This window comes from Oryzias latipes, chromosome 12 (assembly GCF_053564925.1).
Source record: "Oryzias latipes strain Hd-rR chromosome 12, Olatipes_Hd-rR_3.1".
In the NCBI taxonomy this organism is placed as follows: Eukaryota; Metazoa; Chordata; class Actinopteri; order Beloniformes; family Adrianichthyidae; genus Oryzias; species Oryzias latipes.
In genome coordinates this window covers 8,161,940-8,176,367 of record NC_136248.1, presented here as the reverse complement: position 1 = coordinate 8,176,367, position 14,428 = coordinate 8,161,940, and the positions used below count along the sequence as shown (strand labels likewise).

Here is a 14,428-nt window from a genome sequence, read left to right as displayed (position 1 = left end):
GTTGCAGTTTAATGTGTACACGTACGTAAAATGAAGGAGAAGAGGAAGAAGAGGACACAAGTGTGGCGAAAGATGAGGAAGGACTAACACTTGGTCGCTTAGCAACCATGGGGAGAATGGCCACTGAACTTCAGCGAGTGGCTCAGGAATGGGACCCTTTGATGAGCCGTTCATTACAGTTCTCCAACATAATCGATGGTGGCATGTCGGTGTTTAAGGATCTTTTTGCAAAAAAGAAAAAATAGTGACAACAACTGCCTATCACTATGTTCTTCTCCCGAACAAACACAGCTGCACCGCGGGCTTCAAAAGAAGAAAACACTGCAGAGCGGAGTCAGGATGCAGCGGTTCAGTCTGAAGAGCAGTGAAATACACCTGAGTCACTATTTGTCAGACTGTACTTTGTATTTTTATCATATTCATTTTACATTTTCTCCCGTTTAATCCAATTACTCAGGTCTCGGTGGGCGGGGCTAATCTCAGCAATTTAAAGCCATCTGTTCACATTGATGATTAAAATTATTATTTGACAGTACAGTACAGACGTTATTTGTTGAAAAAAACGTTTCTAAAGTACTTTGATTTGTGAAACACATGCTTGAGCCTGTAAAATGGTTTGTTCTGTCTTTTCAATGTATAATAGAGTATTTGATTGTATAATAATTGTAAAAAAAAAAAAAATGTTTCTACTTCACGGATTTTGCCTATCGCGGGTTCTTTTTGAAACGTAACCCCCCGCGAAAAACAAGGGTTTACTGTACAAGCAAAATCAAAGGTCAAAAATCCTTAAACTCACCTAAATCAATATTTAATTGACACCAAAAAACAGATAACATGATGTGAAAAATGAGAAACGTTTAAACTCATATAAGCTAATTTGAAAACTGGTCTTGCTACACATTTCAATGTAGATGACATATAATCAAAAAGAGAAAAAGATTAAAATTCCTGCTGCATCATTGTTTATTTGGGTATTCAATATTAAGTTTATAACATGATAGAGTTGACAGGATGTAGAGAGAAGAGCTGTATTTTAGATGAGGAAGTCTGGATAGGCAGAGGAGAACATTGGAGTTGTTGAGGACATGGATGAGCGCTGGAAGACGGTGACGAGATGTTCTATAGGTGTAACAGTGAAGATCGGTGGAGCTCGGACTACACAAAGGATCAGGTTTGAGCTCCTTCTTGTTTGCTGTGGTGATGGACCGACTGACAGATGAGGTTAGACAGGAATCTTTGAGAACCATGACGTTTGCAGATGACATTGTAATATGCAGTGATAAAAGGAAGCAGGAGGAGGAACATCCTGAGAGGGGGAAGTTGGCTCTGAGAAGGAAAGGAAGATCAGCTGCAGCAGGACAAGAGTCTGCATAGAAAGTAGAATGTTGAGGTTACAGGGAGCAGAAGTGAAGAAGGTTAAGGGCTTTAAGTATTTAGAGTTACTAGTCCAGATAAACAGAGAAGGTGGAAAAGAGGTGCAAACGTGTGTGCAAGCAGGTTGAAGTGACTGGCGGAAGGTTTTAAGATGTGATATGTGACCAAAAGGTGTCATCAAGAACTTAAGGAACGTTTTTTCCCCCAAAAAAAGTTTATTAAAGTCCACAGAATGTCGCGGCATACAATCCTTCAAAACAGCACATTAACTTTACAAAGGCAAACGAACCCCTGATTAACAGAACATTGGGGAATGAGAGGAAAGTTGCAGACGACTATGGTGAGAGCAGCCATGTTGTTGGTTTAGAGCAGGGGTATCGACAGAGGCGCCGCTAGGGATTTTGGGCCCCATGGAGATTTTTTTACAGGCCCCCTAACATAGCGGCCAGTTTTTTGGACGCTTTTTTACATACAATTATTATAATAATAATAATGGATTGGATTTATCTGCGCTTTTCAAGACACTCAAAGCGCTTACAGTGTGTCCATCATTCATTCACTCCTCATTCATACTTGGTGATGGTAAGCTACGGTTGTAGCCACAGCTGCCCTGGAACAGACTGACAGAGGCGTGGCTGCCATTTCGCACCTACGTCCCCTCTGACCATCACCGGGACATTCATACACATTCACACACCACTGGAGCCACACTGGAGGCAAGGAGGGTGAAGTGTCTTGCCCAAAGACACAACAACATTTTTTGGCTGGTGGGAGCAGGGATCGAACCGCCAACCCTTCGGTCATTGGACGACCCGCTCAACCACCTGAGCCACTGTCGTCATTGTGCATTATGATGGTATTTTTCACAATCATTATCATCTTATCATCAACACAATGTCAACTGACAGTATGTAAAGAACTGAGCACTGAATACAATAGAATTTATTGTGTTTCATATATTCATAGCAAAACTGATTCTTAAATAGCGATGGGTATCGTTAAGATTTTAACGGTACTACTACTCTTATTTATACTGCTTATCGATCCAGTATTTTAACGATACTCTTATCGATACTTTTTGAGGACCAAAATTAAATAAATAACAAATTAAGAACATAAAGAGTTTTATTTCCTCAGTATGCAACAATGTTTTTTTAACAAAACATTTTATTTCATACATTTTTCTAACTTGAAAAGTAAAATACATGAAAAAAGAAGTTATTTAAAGAAAAATAAACAGCAATGTTTTGACATATTGCTGTCATGATGTAAATATAAAACAAATTAAATGAATGTTTGAGTTCATAAGATCATCCCAGAAAGAGTCTCTGCTTCAACTCCCGCAGTGAAAACTGCATTTATTTCTGACGTCCGTGTTTCAATCTCTTTGGCTATGTTCACACTGCAAGGCTTAATGCTCAATTTTTTGCAAGACCGTTCACATTTCCAAGTAAATACGAACTTTTGTGGTCTCCAGTGTGACCGTGAGACGACCCAAAACTGACCCGCATGCGCAGAAGAGTACTCAACGGTGAACGACGTCACTCGTTGTTTGCGGAGCCAACGTGAACGAATGAGAGTTGTATTTTCTCGTTCCTCCCACACAGAGAGCGCTAAAATACGGTCATCATGCAGCAGGTTGACATGATAGTCGGGCTGTCGGGGCGCTCCAGCGCAGATTATATTAATTTTACGCACACGCCGCGTGCTGTCTGAACAACAGCCCCGCCCCCCGCACACACAAATAGCCAGACAGACATCTCCTCTTCAGCGAGAATACAGAAATTAATATCATCATTAATTAACGGAAAATTGACTGACTTGGTGAGTTAAATTTGGCAGATAACGTTTTTATTTTGTGAGACAAAAAAATGCGACTTCTCCAGTACCGATAGCAGAACCGTTGAGGTCAGATCTTAATGATACTGCGGTCTTGAAGAATGTTGCCACGGTGGCTCGTTCAATATCGGGGCTCGGTAAATAAGAATAAGTTTTTCATGAAAGAAAAAACCTAATCAGTGGAGATTAAGATTATACTAATTTGAAAAAAAGAAAACACTTAAAGAAAAATCAGTCAAATGTGTTTTCGTTTGTCATTTTAAATATAAAAACTATACACAAATTTTTAAATATTTCAAAAGATATTTCTTTCCATCAAAATTTATCCTGTCAATATTATACTTATATGAACACCATACATAACATCAACAACAACAAAAAGCCTGAAAATTTAAATAAAATTTGTGCTTTTCAGCAAAAACAAATTAAATTATTCTTGTTCTTTTTTTTACTCTTGTGTCATTTCATCCGGGCATTATTTCTTTTTGCATCAAGTTCATTTTTGTTTGGTGTGTGAGGTCCTGTATCAGAGTGGTTTGATATTTAAAAACCTGTTATCATGAATATCATTTTTCAGGCGTTATTGAAACATTAAAAATATGGGATCAAATAACTTATCACTTGAGATTACTCCAAAAACATTTAGTGTTTTCATAAGTTGTTCAACACCAACAGTAACAATCCTCTAAAAAACTTACATCATTTTATAAACGATTTATCGTTTATGTATTTGTATCTCAAAAAGTTCATCTGTTTTATTGCTGGCATCTACTTCTGTCTTTCCAGTGCAGCTTTGTGTCAGATATGCTACTAACACCAGAAACGATAGACAAAATGTAATTTGTCTAGACATAGACAAATGACAAATGTCTACAATGCATAAAACATGAATAAAGTATTACATAATTAGCATAAACTGAGCAAACTAAAGACATGTAATCAACCCAGTTTACAACTGCAGTGCGGCTTAGCTTGGTGCGCTTTTTCACCTTGCAGCCTGCGCTATAATTATAAAAGAAACACGCACAATACAGAGATTTTGTGTATAAAAATTATTATAAGTCATTCACATAAGTTACCTTTATAGAACAGATTAGTGGACTTTTTTTTCAAGGATATTTGAAACATGTCTCATCCCTGTTGAGACGTGTTTCAATCAGGAACCAACAAACTGATCCCAAACCCGGCCAAAGCAATTTTGCCCGCAATCAAGAGAATTAACGCCGCACAATTGGGCAGGAAACCGCTCAATCTGGCAACACTAGTGTTCAGCAAGGCAGCTGAAGCACTGCATTATCTGATATGTAGTTAGTTAGTTAACAAAACTACATATTGCTGGGCCAATTATAACAACATAAGATTATCTAAATTGATATAATAGCACAGCAGGCTGGATGTGGCCCGCAGGCCTTGACTATGACACATGGTTTAGATACTCTGATGCAGAGACTGGAAACAGAGCAGGAGGAAGCAGAGATGAAGATGTTGAGGTTCTCTTCTGTCATGGTGTCGATGACGTAGGAGACCCAGTTGCTGAAACCTGGAAGTAAACTCAGACTCAGGAACTTGGTTGTAAGTTTAATCACAATTAAATGTCCAAGGAATAAGCGTTGAGCTTAGAAGCAAGAGAGTGTGGCATGAAGCTCCAGTGGGGAATCCGGAAGACCGTCTGTGGATCTGCACCGGGAACTCAGTGAGCGCGAGGACGCGCAGTGGCGAGCGATCCCGAGCGCAGCGAGGAAGACTGCGTGGATTGAGCGGCTTGAGGCTTGGAGGAACCAGCGGTACCCGTGGAGGAACAGACCTGAAGGCGTAGAACAAGGCAAGGTAAGTGCGTGACTTGACTTGGCAAAACCGAGACTCAACTTGAGGCCAGGCGTAGGCACCGGAGAGAGTGTAACGGACTGGCGTAGAATGCTGGGGTGGATCTCCTTAAGAAGGTCTGCAGGTGAAGAGCTGATGAAGGGCAGCTGGTTCCAATCAGGGAGCAGGGAGGGGGAGGCAGCTGACGGAGGCACCGTGACACTCTTCTGGAGTAAAGAGGATGAATAGGGTCAACATCCATTACCTCAACGATGTCAGTTCAAGTAAAGCTTTTGTGCTTGGTCTTGACTTGTGCAATAATAAGCCTAGATGGCTTCTCTCATCCTCAGACTTGTAATGCTTTGTGTTATCATGTAAGATTCTTACATCATTTTTCTTAGAGCATTTACTCATTCTGATTTTCCCCCCTACTCTGCTCCATCTCTATCTTCCATTCCGTCTTTCACATCTAACTCCTCGTTTTCTTCATTTACTACCATAGCTTCCAGCTACCAGCTTGAACCACTGCACACTATCCTTGTTAAAGCCACAGCTCCCTCTCTTTGTCCTCTCATCACCAACATAATCCATGCTGCCCTCACCTCTGGAATTATTCCTTCTGCTCTGAAAACTGCTGCTGTCGATCCCATACTTCATCCCAGACCTCAGTAATTTCTGTCCCGTTTCCAACCTTCTATTCATTTAAAAGATACTTGAGAAAATTGTATAATTTCAACTTAATGCCCATCTTTCTTCCAATAATCTGTAAGAACTTTTAAAATCTGGCTTCTGTCCCCTTCATATACTGAAACCGCTCTTCTACAAATCACAAATGACTTGGGTTGGGTGATGTCCATTAAATTGGCAGTTGACGATATTTGCAGTATACCATCGTGATGGACAATGATATCGTCGGGGCGGCTAATTTTTAATTTTTCGTTATTATATAATTATTTTTCGTTATTTCACTTTATTTATTTATTTCCCAACTGATGACTCATCCACGATGATCCAGCATAAACTGAGGGAAGTGACTTTAACCAACAAAATAGGAAAGAAGTAGTCCGCTCCTGCACTTGATTAGTCAAGTGGACCGAGCGACCGTGTCTCTGAGCAGAGCAGACAGACTTACAGCTTTATGTTTGAGGGGAAGGGAGGATGCTTTGTTACTTGTGCCCTATGTGTGGGATACTTCGGACTGCAATCTGTCCTGCAGCTCTAGGTGAACGAGCTACAGAACTCAGGAGAACCGGGTCTCCCGGTAAAAGTGTGTGTCCGGGCTGAGCTTGGACCGCCAGCTCACACACAGCGGCTTTGGGGCGGTGTGTGAGCTTTTCAAAGCTGAAATGTCGCTCAGTTCTTAGAAACCATGCAAACAATCACGTGGATTTGTGTTTCCAGTCGTGGCCCGACAAAATAAAGGCTGATGTTATTCCCACATATTTACGTGCAGCCAGGATGCAGATTGCCGCATTTCCCGCATGGATTTTATGTTCATCAAAGGCTTAATGTTCTTCTCCTAGCCCTGGCTTCTTCCGGCTGGGTTCTTAAACGAAAAAAAGCACTGACCACACAGATTAAAATTAAAATGAGCGAACAGGCGCTTCGTTATAACCATAACAACAATAAAAGCACGTTTTAGAAGATCATCTCGTATATTACCGAGCTGCCAGATATCTATGTATGTAGCCGCTCGGCGGAATTAATTTCCTCTTCCGGTATTTCAAACACTACTGCGCATGTGCGAATGATTTATTCTGACTGAAAGTGTGACACTGTGAACGTTAGTTAAAATCGGAAAAGGTTTTTCTGGGCCCATGTCCATTGATCCGATCAAGATATTTTGCACATGTAACCGTGGCTTATGGTGTTGACTTACAGCGTGGCATCATGATGGTGTCTCTCCATCGTGATGTCAGTCAGCCATCACGATTATTATCCATCATCCTTTTGTTTGATCCTAGTTCAGCTTTTGACACAGTTTCTCATTCCATCCTCCTGAACAGTCTCTCTTCCACTGGCATCTCTGGCTCCATCCTCTCCTGGTTTCATACCTGTCTGACCAAAGTCAGTTTTTTTTCTTCCACTTTTGGCTTCTCCCATCAGGGGTCGCCACAGCGAAACAACCCTCCCTCGAGGATGAGTTGCATGGTTAACTTGGCAAAGTTTTTACGCCGGATGCCCTTCGGCACAGCAGCAGAGAAGGGAATAGGGAGCAGCCCAGATTCGAGCCCTGGTTTCACGGACGGAAGGCGCCGCAAACCAGCACGAGGTAAACCGGCCCCTTACTGAAGTCAGTTTATTCAACTGAAATCTTTCACTTCTCATTCTGTCCCTATCACAAATGGTGTTCCTCAGGGTTCTGTTCTTGGTCCACTCCTCTTCATCATCTACCTTCTCCCGCTTGGTCATAATTTCCAAAAACACCACATCCATTTCCATTGCTATGCGGATGACACCCAGCTCTATCTCTCCAGCCAACCCAACTCCACACTGCCTCGATTAGCGCTGGTTGACTGCATCAATGAAGTCAAATCCTGGTTCACCTCAAACTTTTTAAAACTCAATAGCAGTAAAACAGGCACCAAATCCATCCTGAGCAAGACCAATCATTTTTCTCTTTCTATCGAAACCTCCATCATCTCTCCCTCCCCTCAGGTAAAGAGTTTGTGTGTCATCCTCGACAGCAGTCTCTCCTTCACTTCTGACATTAACAACATCACCCGCTCAGCCTACTTCCATTTACACAACAAACGTCTCCGGCCCTCCCTCACTCCTCAGTCCATTGCTGTCCTCGTACACAGCCTTGTTACTTCTCGCCTGGACTACTGCAACTCTATTCTGTTTGGACTGCCAAAAAAAAACCTCCATAAACTTCAAAAGGTTCAGAATTCAGCTGCTCGTATCATCATACGCACTCTCTCCATCAATCACATCACACCTATCCTTCAACAGCTTCACTGGCTCCCAATTCCATACAGCAGTCAATACAAAATCTTGCTCTACACATTCAAAGCCTTTCACAACCTAGAATTGCAGGGATTGCACTGCTGAATATGCAAAATCCTATGTCACAAAACATGTACAGGAGGAGCAACAAAAGGTGCTCTCACCATCTCCATTTCCAGTGTCTACTCCTCCTTCTTGAAACAATGAGTGAAACCATCTGAGTGTGAATTCTGCCAGTTTACAGCTGCAAAGTATAGACGTAAAACAGCAGCTACAGCCCTGCTTCACATTTGATAAATCACATTGCGTGTCGAAACTTGATCTATTTGCATCGACTTTCCCCAGTTTTCAAGGCGTTCTGCCAGAAATGCCAAGATTGCATATTATTTAACAGCAAACACACAAAATTGAATTGGGGTACTATTTTGCCTGTTTAATGCACAGAATCCAGTTAGCAATTCAAGTGGAAAGGTGTTTTTCATGCATGTCTTCCAGTTATGCACGCTAACCTTGAGTAAATATGTATAACAGAGACAGTTGGCAGTGTACTGATAGCAATGTCAAAAGTACTTTGGGAACTAAAAATATTCCTACAGTTTGTTTTTTTTCCACCTGCATTAAACTTCATATTATTTGTCTTTTGCTTTATGCGTTCTCTCATTGATTCAACTCTCGAGTTTAAATCAGGGCTGCATTGTATTAACGTCCCCCATGACACTTTTTTTAAAATAAAAAAACGTTCCCAGTTGTGTTCTGATTATGATTTTAACATTTTTAACAAAAATCCTACAACCTAAATGTCTTAAAAACAACTCTTCATGTCTACCTGGAGCCACAGTTTCCAAAATCTCCTTTAGAGGGGTGTGGCCGTTAGTGCCGAGTTGAGTAGCTACGCCCTTGATTCAGTCTTTTGTGCATGTGTCTTGCATGTGTGAAGAGCTCGACACAAGTGGGGGCACAAACGACACCGCCTGACAGTCTCTACTCTCAGACTTTTATCTTCAGCGATAGAAAAACGGTGAAAAGTGACATATTGTTGGTTCCAAATAGACACTTTCCGAACAATGTGTGGAATGACAAAACAAATGGTTTACCAGACCCTGCTGTTTGATAAAATTACACATGAAAAAGAACTGTGATCAGCCCATGGAAAATGCTTTAAATTACATTATAACTTATGCTTTGCATCAGTAAGCAGCACTGGCTGTAAAGAAAACTGTTTAGTTGGTGTGGGTCATCGAACATCTTAGGTGGGGTGCACATTCAAACACTGAACTCCCAAATCTCCACAGGCATCTTATTTATTTGGATTGAACTGATGAGTTGGGGGTGATTTTGCCTGTAATTAAATGCAGAAACAAATGAATACAATGATACATCATCCATTGTTGGTTGAAGATAATAATAAAACATACATCTATGATGCATCCACTTAGCTGGACATGGAATGATCTGTGGGAGCATTTGGCTGGGACTGCTTCTTCTCCTGGTAGAGGTTGGAGGGGGGAAGGGAATGCAAGCTGGCTGAGTTAAGTAAGTTCCTGGCTGAGTCTCACAGGTGCTCACTATTGAGCTGATAGTGGGTGTGGCCTGCTGGTGGTGCTGGATGACAACTAGTATTTTTAACAGGCTGTGTCTCAGAAGTGATTGGATGCTAGCACAAGCAGATTGTTGAATTCACTAGCACAGCAAATAAAATGAAATGCCAGACAGATAGTGACTTTTCGCACAAACTTTTCCAAATAAGTGCGGCCAGTGCTGAAGTTTTTTTTCTTGGCTGGATGGACCCAGATAAAAGGTTAAGTTTAGGATAACGGGTCAGGATTTAGCTACGTTCACACAGAACGCGTTTTGTGGCTGAGGCGGCCATTTTCAAGGTGAAGTCGATGGTACAAAAGCGATCTTAGGTCCAGTGGCACGTTTTGAACAACGGGTGTGGCACAAAGGTCTGGCAGCAGTGCGGTGCAACGTGGCACCCGTCTGAACCATCTGAAACAAATCGCCCAACAGGACGGGTACTGTTGAGCAAAGGCGGGTACACCCTGGACAGTCTGTCGCAGGGCTCATGGAGCCCGATCACTAGCTGAAAGAAACCCGCTGCAGGGGGGGGGGGGTTAACCTGCTGGGGCCTATACAGCTCAAGGACCATAGGAATGTTTTTAACCCTTGTGCTATCCTAGGCACTTTAACATTGGAAGTTGGGTCACTAGACCCACTAGACAGTGCGCTGAACCTTTTTTCTTCAATGATTTGTGATCTTCACTGGTGTCCATGGATTACATGACATCTTTCCACCTTTATCCACCTTTGTCATGGTAGGGATTTTATGTCAAAGTAAGGGTGGGGTTGTCTAAGATAGCAAAAGGGTTAATAAGAAAAATGCCACATGAACATGTCAAAAACTTTGGAGAGGCCAAATTCAAATAACAAATGCATATGATCAGAAATACCACTGCAGGTTCTTTATTAACAACAGAAAAGCTATGTGAAGGAAACAGATGCAATGTGCTTATAAAGTTTATATTGAGAATGGCCCATCTATTGTTATTAATTTTTTAAATGCCTATTTGTTGTATTGAAGAAATGCGAAGTTTTGTTAGTTAATTATTCATAATACAGTAGGCTAACGCCACATGTGTGGATCAAATTTGAAAAAGTTAGTAAATAAGGTACTTTCCCTGAACACTCATGTCAATATGTTTGCATCTTAAACTAACATTGTTCTGAATGAAAATGTAACAAATTACCCAACATTTCATAATTCATACTGTCCATATCTCCTAAATTACATGACATTGCAAATTGTTTTTTGTGATTTTCATTAACGGGTTGAAAAACGTCTTATTTAAAAAATAATATGTTTTCTGTGGATTTTCTGATGCTTTACATGGTTAAGGCACTGAACGTGTTAGAACTGCCAGCAAGAAAAGGGGGGGGGGGGGGGGGGGTAAGAAAAGAAAAGAAAAAAAATCCCCAAAAAGATTCCAAGGCCAATATAGTTTAACATATCTGAAAAGTGTGGGTCTGATTCCTGCAAATTCATGCATCTGTTTGAAGAAAATAACAGTGACAGCTATGAAGGTGCAAGATTCTACCTGAGTGTGACTTCTGTGCCACCAACAATTTCACAAAGGAAACTTAATATGACTGTGGCAGTTCAGCTGTTTATCCTGTTCAAGACCATTTACTTTGGTAATGTGAAAACAACATGTAGAGTGATGTAAATCCCCAAATAAACTCATGCTTCTCTTTCAAAGGGCATGCACACGGCATAGGAAAATGTTGATCTTCCTCCTACTCAATAAAGCTGCTGCTGCTTTGTAAAGTTGGAGAAGGAACTGTTCTTCTTTTCCAGGAAATTCCCTTTCTGATGGATTCTAGAAAATTTGTGTGACTTGGTAATGCTGTCTGTCATCCTATAAACAATGGATCAGATTTCAGACAGTAAACATGCAACAGAGACTTATTTTTACCTGTGCACAGAGCTGTCTTTGCCTCATCTCATCCATACCTCCATACACGTTATATTTCCTTGACTATCTTTGTTTTCTGGTAGCAACAAATAAAAAATGAAGACAGGGAAAAACGCTTTCTTTAGCCATGACTTAGAAATCTTTTTGTCTTCAGTGAAATACAATTGCTGAGGAGGAAGATGAAGCCCAAAGGTATGAAACTGTCTGTAAGAACCTATTGATCCAAAACTAGTAAAAGATGACCCAAAGCAGGAGCAGTGATACAACGGAGGGGATCATCATTGACAAGCATTAACAAAAAAAGATTCACAGTAATTCAGAGGTTTAAAAAGAGATGCTGATTCCAGAGAGAACAGCATCTGCAACTAAAAAAAAACATTAATCAAAACACAACAACAACAACAAAAGGGAAACTATACAGCTCAAGGACCATAGGAATGTTTTAACCCTTGTGCTATCCTAGGCACTTTAACATTGGGAGTCGGGTCATCTAGACCCCACTAGACAGTGCTCTGAACCTTTTTTCTTCAATGATTTGTGATCTTTACTGGTGTCCATGGATTACATGAAATCTTTCCACCTTTATCCACCTTTGTCATGATAGGGAGAACACGTTAGTGTAAGGGGGGGTTCACAGGATAGCACAAGGGTTAAATTGCAAATAAAAAAAAAAAGTTTCAAAAGGGTGCCTAAAAAGAACAATATTTGACATATTAAATAGAAATCTGCATGATTATTGTTTTTTTACTTTATTGACTGCTGTTGGATTTTCACTATTGAATGTATAAAAGAGCTAGATGGAGTGACCCCTCCCCCTGAGTTTCCAAACAGGAAGTGCCCGCTGACTCTAAGACACTAAAATCTAATCTTTAAGACTGCTATTGATAAATAAACAGCTATTACTCAGTCTTTCTGTTTGGCAGAACAACCATTTTTATTGTGCTGTTTTAAAAATGTTTTTATGTTCTTGGTAGTCCTATTTTTTCATTTATGATACTTTGACTGTCAGGTTCTTTGCTTTCTCCAACTCTGTAGTGCAAGTTATTCAAGCTATAAACTGGACAATCAGTTGCCTCAATAAAGTGTGGGGTGCCCTCTGGCCCCCACATCAACCGTTAGAAATACTTGATTGACATATTCTCCCAAGACCTCTCTTGAGTGGTAGGGGTGGGGCCTTCCAACAAGCTCACTCCTGATTGGCAAGAGTGGTTGCCATAGGAAGGATGACTCAAACCGACCTGGACAAATCACTGCTTATTGACGATGCTAGTCTCGAACTTGGCGGCATCTGTATCATAAAAGTGGTGACTGAATTCATTTTATTTGGTTGTAGCCGGAAGTAAATCACTTGCTATGGGTGACATCACACTCACTTAGTCCAATTATCATATTCAATCAAGATCTTTGCATGAGGTTTAGACTTTTACTCCCACCCGCACTACCAATGTACCTATTGAATGACTTATGAATCAGTAAATTGTATTGTAAAATAAATGAAAGTGCACAATGATCTTTTTTGCTTGGTTTATTTTTTTCTCTTACAGCTTTCTTAAAAGAGTAATTCAAAGCTTACTGCCTAAGTCCCATTCCACTCATTGGTAATGTGTCATTCACAGTCCGAATGAGTGGGCTAAGTGGTTTAATACACTTCCTTGTATCCATCAATACAAAAAAGACATTCATTTTTTAACTTCAAGCCTCCTGTAATCATGGTTACTTCACATTACAACAAAGAGCTCCAGACAACTGCAACTCTTCTGGTCATAGTTTAAATCCACTCAACCCATTTCTCAAAAATAGCTTTCTGTCATCAGCACAACAAAATATCTTTTTTTTCATTTCACAGCCAGAGATCCTTTTACAGATTTTTAGTATGATAAACATTTTTCTGTAATAGATTGTACCTGCCTATCTAAGAAATCGCTGACATTGACAGCCATACGTGATATTAAGAAAAAAGCATACCACTCACATGTTTGAATACCTCCTCCAATCCACTGAAACATTTCATTTGAAAGGAAGAAAAAACAGCCTGTTTATGCAGTGCATTTAGGTGTATATATTTTAAACCTTCCCCTTAAAGCACGTCTGTTTTTCATGGTAAAATGAGCTGCATTTATACTTTATTTTAGGTCTCCATCAAAATCTATATTTACATTAATCTAAAATAAAGAACTATTAAAAAATCAGCAAACTAGAAAGATACTTAGAAAGAAAAAGACGTCACCACACTGCTTAGCATTCACATTAATTCAGACAGCTAATTGCACATTGCCATAACACAGAAATCAAAACACACATTAGATCCACATTCACAGTTCAATAAAAGCTGCATTATTACCGCCACAGCCTGGCATCATGAATGGCACATTGTTAGTTAGACAGCAGACAGGCAGAATGGAATTGAGATTGGCTGTGTACAAATTAAGCTGCAGTGGAACAGAAGCACAATATCGGCACAGGTTGACAATAGGATTTACTCCCTAGCTTGGCCTTTGGTGAATCAGTAGGGCTTCATGATATCCAGTTAATGAGCTACAAAAAAGAAAGTAACAAACAAAAAGTTTGATTTTATAAGAAATTTAGAGAATGTAAAACACTCCACAGTATAACAGAGCAATGCAATTAACAAGGAAACAACATGCCAGTAGTGGACTTAGCAGTTAGGTGTTCCCCAGGTAAACAGTCACATGGGGTTATATTATTATTATTTTTTTAAATCCTTACTTATAGGGTAAAATGTCAAATAGCTTTCTAACTGGTCCGCTTTTAGACAGCATGAATGTAAAGAATCCAAATGTTTTTATAAGAATTTTAAAACTGACACACATTTAAAGATTAAAGACATTTATTTTATAAACATTAGTTTTACTTGGAAAATTGTTAAATGTATTAAATTCACACTTTGTTCTAATCCCTCACTTCCTAGAAGAAACACATGATGATTTTCTGTCTTCTTTTTAATTTGTCAGGTTTAACTAAAAACCACC

At 40.0% G+C, this 14,428-nt stretch overlaps 1 long non-coding RNA gene across 1 annotated transcript; it reads right to left on the bottom strand.

The window, feature by feature from the left end:
- Window positions 1-3,655: 3,655 nt before the first annotated feature.
- Window positions 3,656-12,077, bottom strand: LOC144996421 (uncharacterized). The gene is made up of 3 exons (XR_013659377.1): window positions 11,439-12,077; window positions 5,100-5,243; window positions 3,656-5,017 (listed from the first exon to the last, which is right to left on the bottom strand). It is a non-coding gene; the product is annotated as an uncharacterized LOC144996421 (long non-coding RNA).
- Window positions 12,078-14,428: the final 2,351 nt, after the last annotated feature.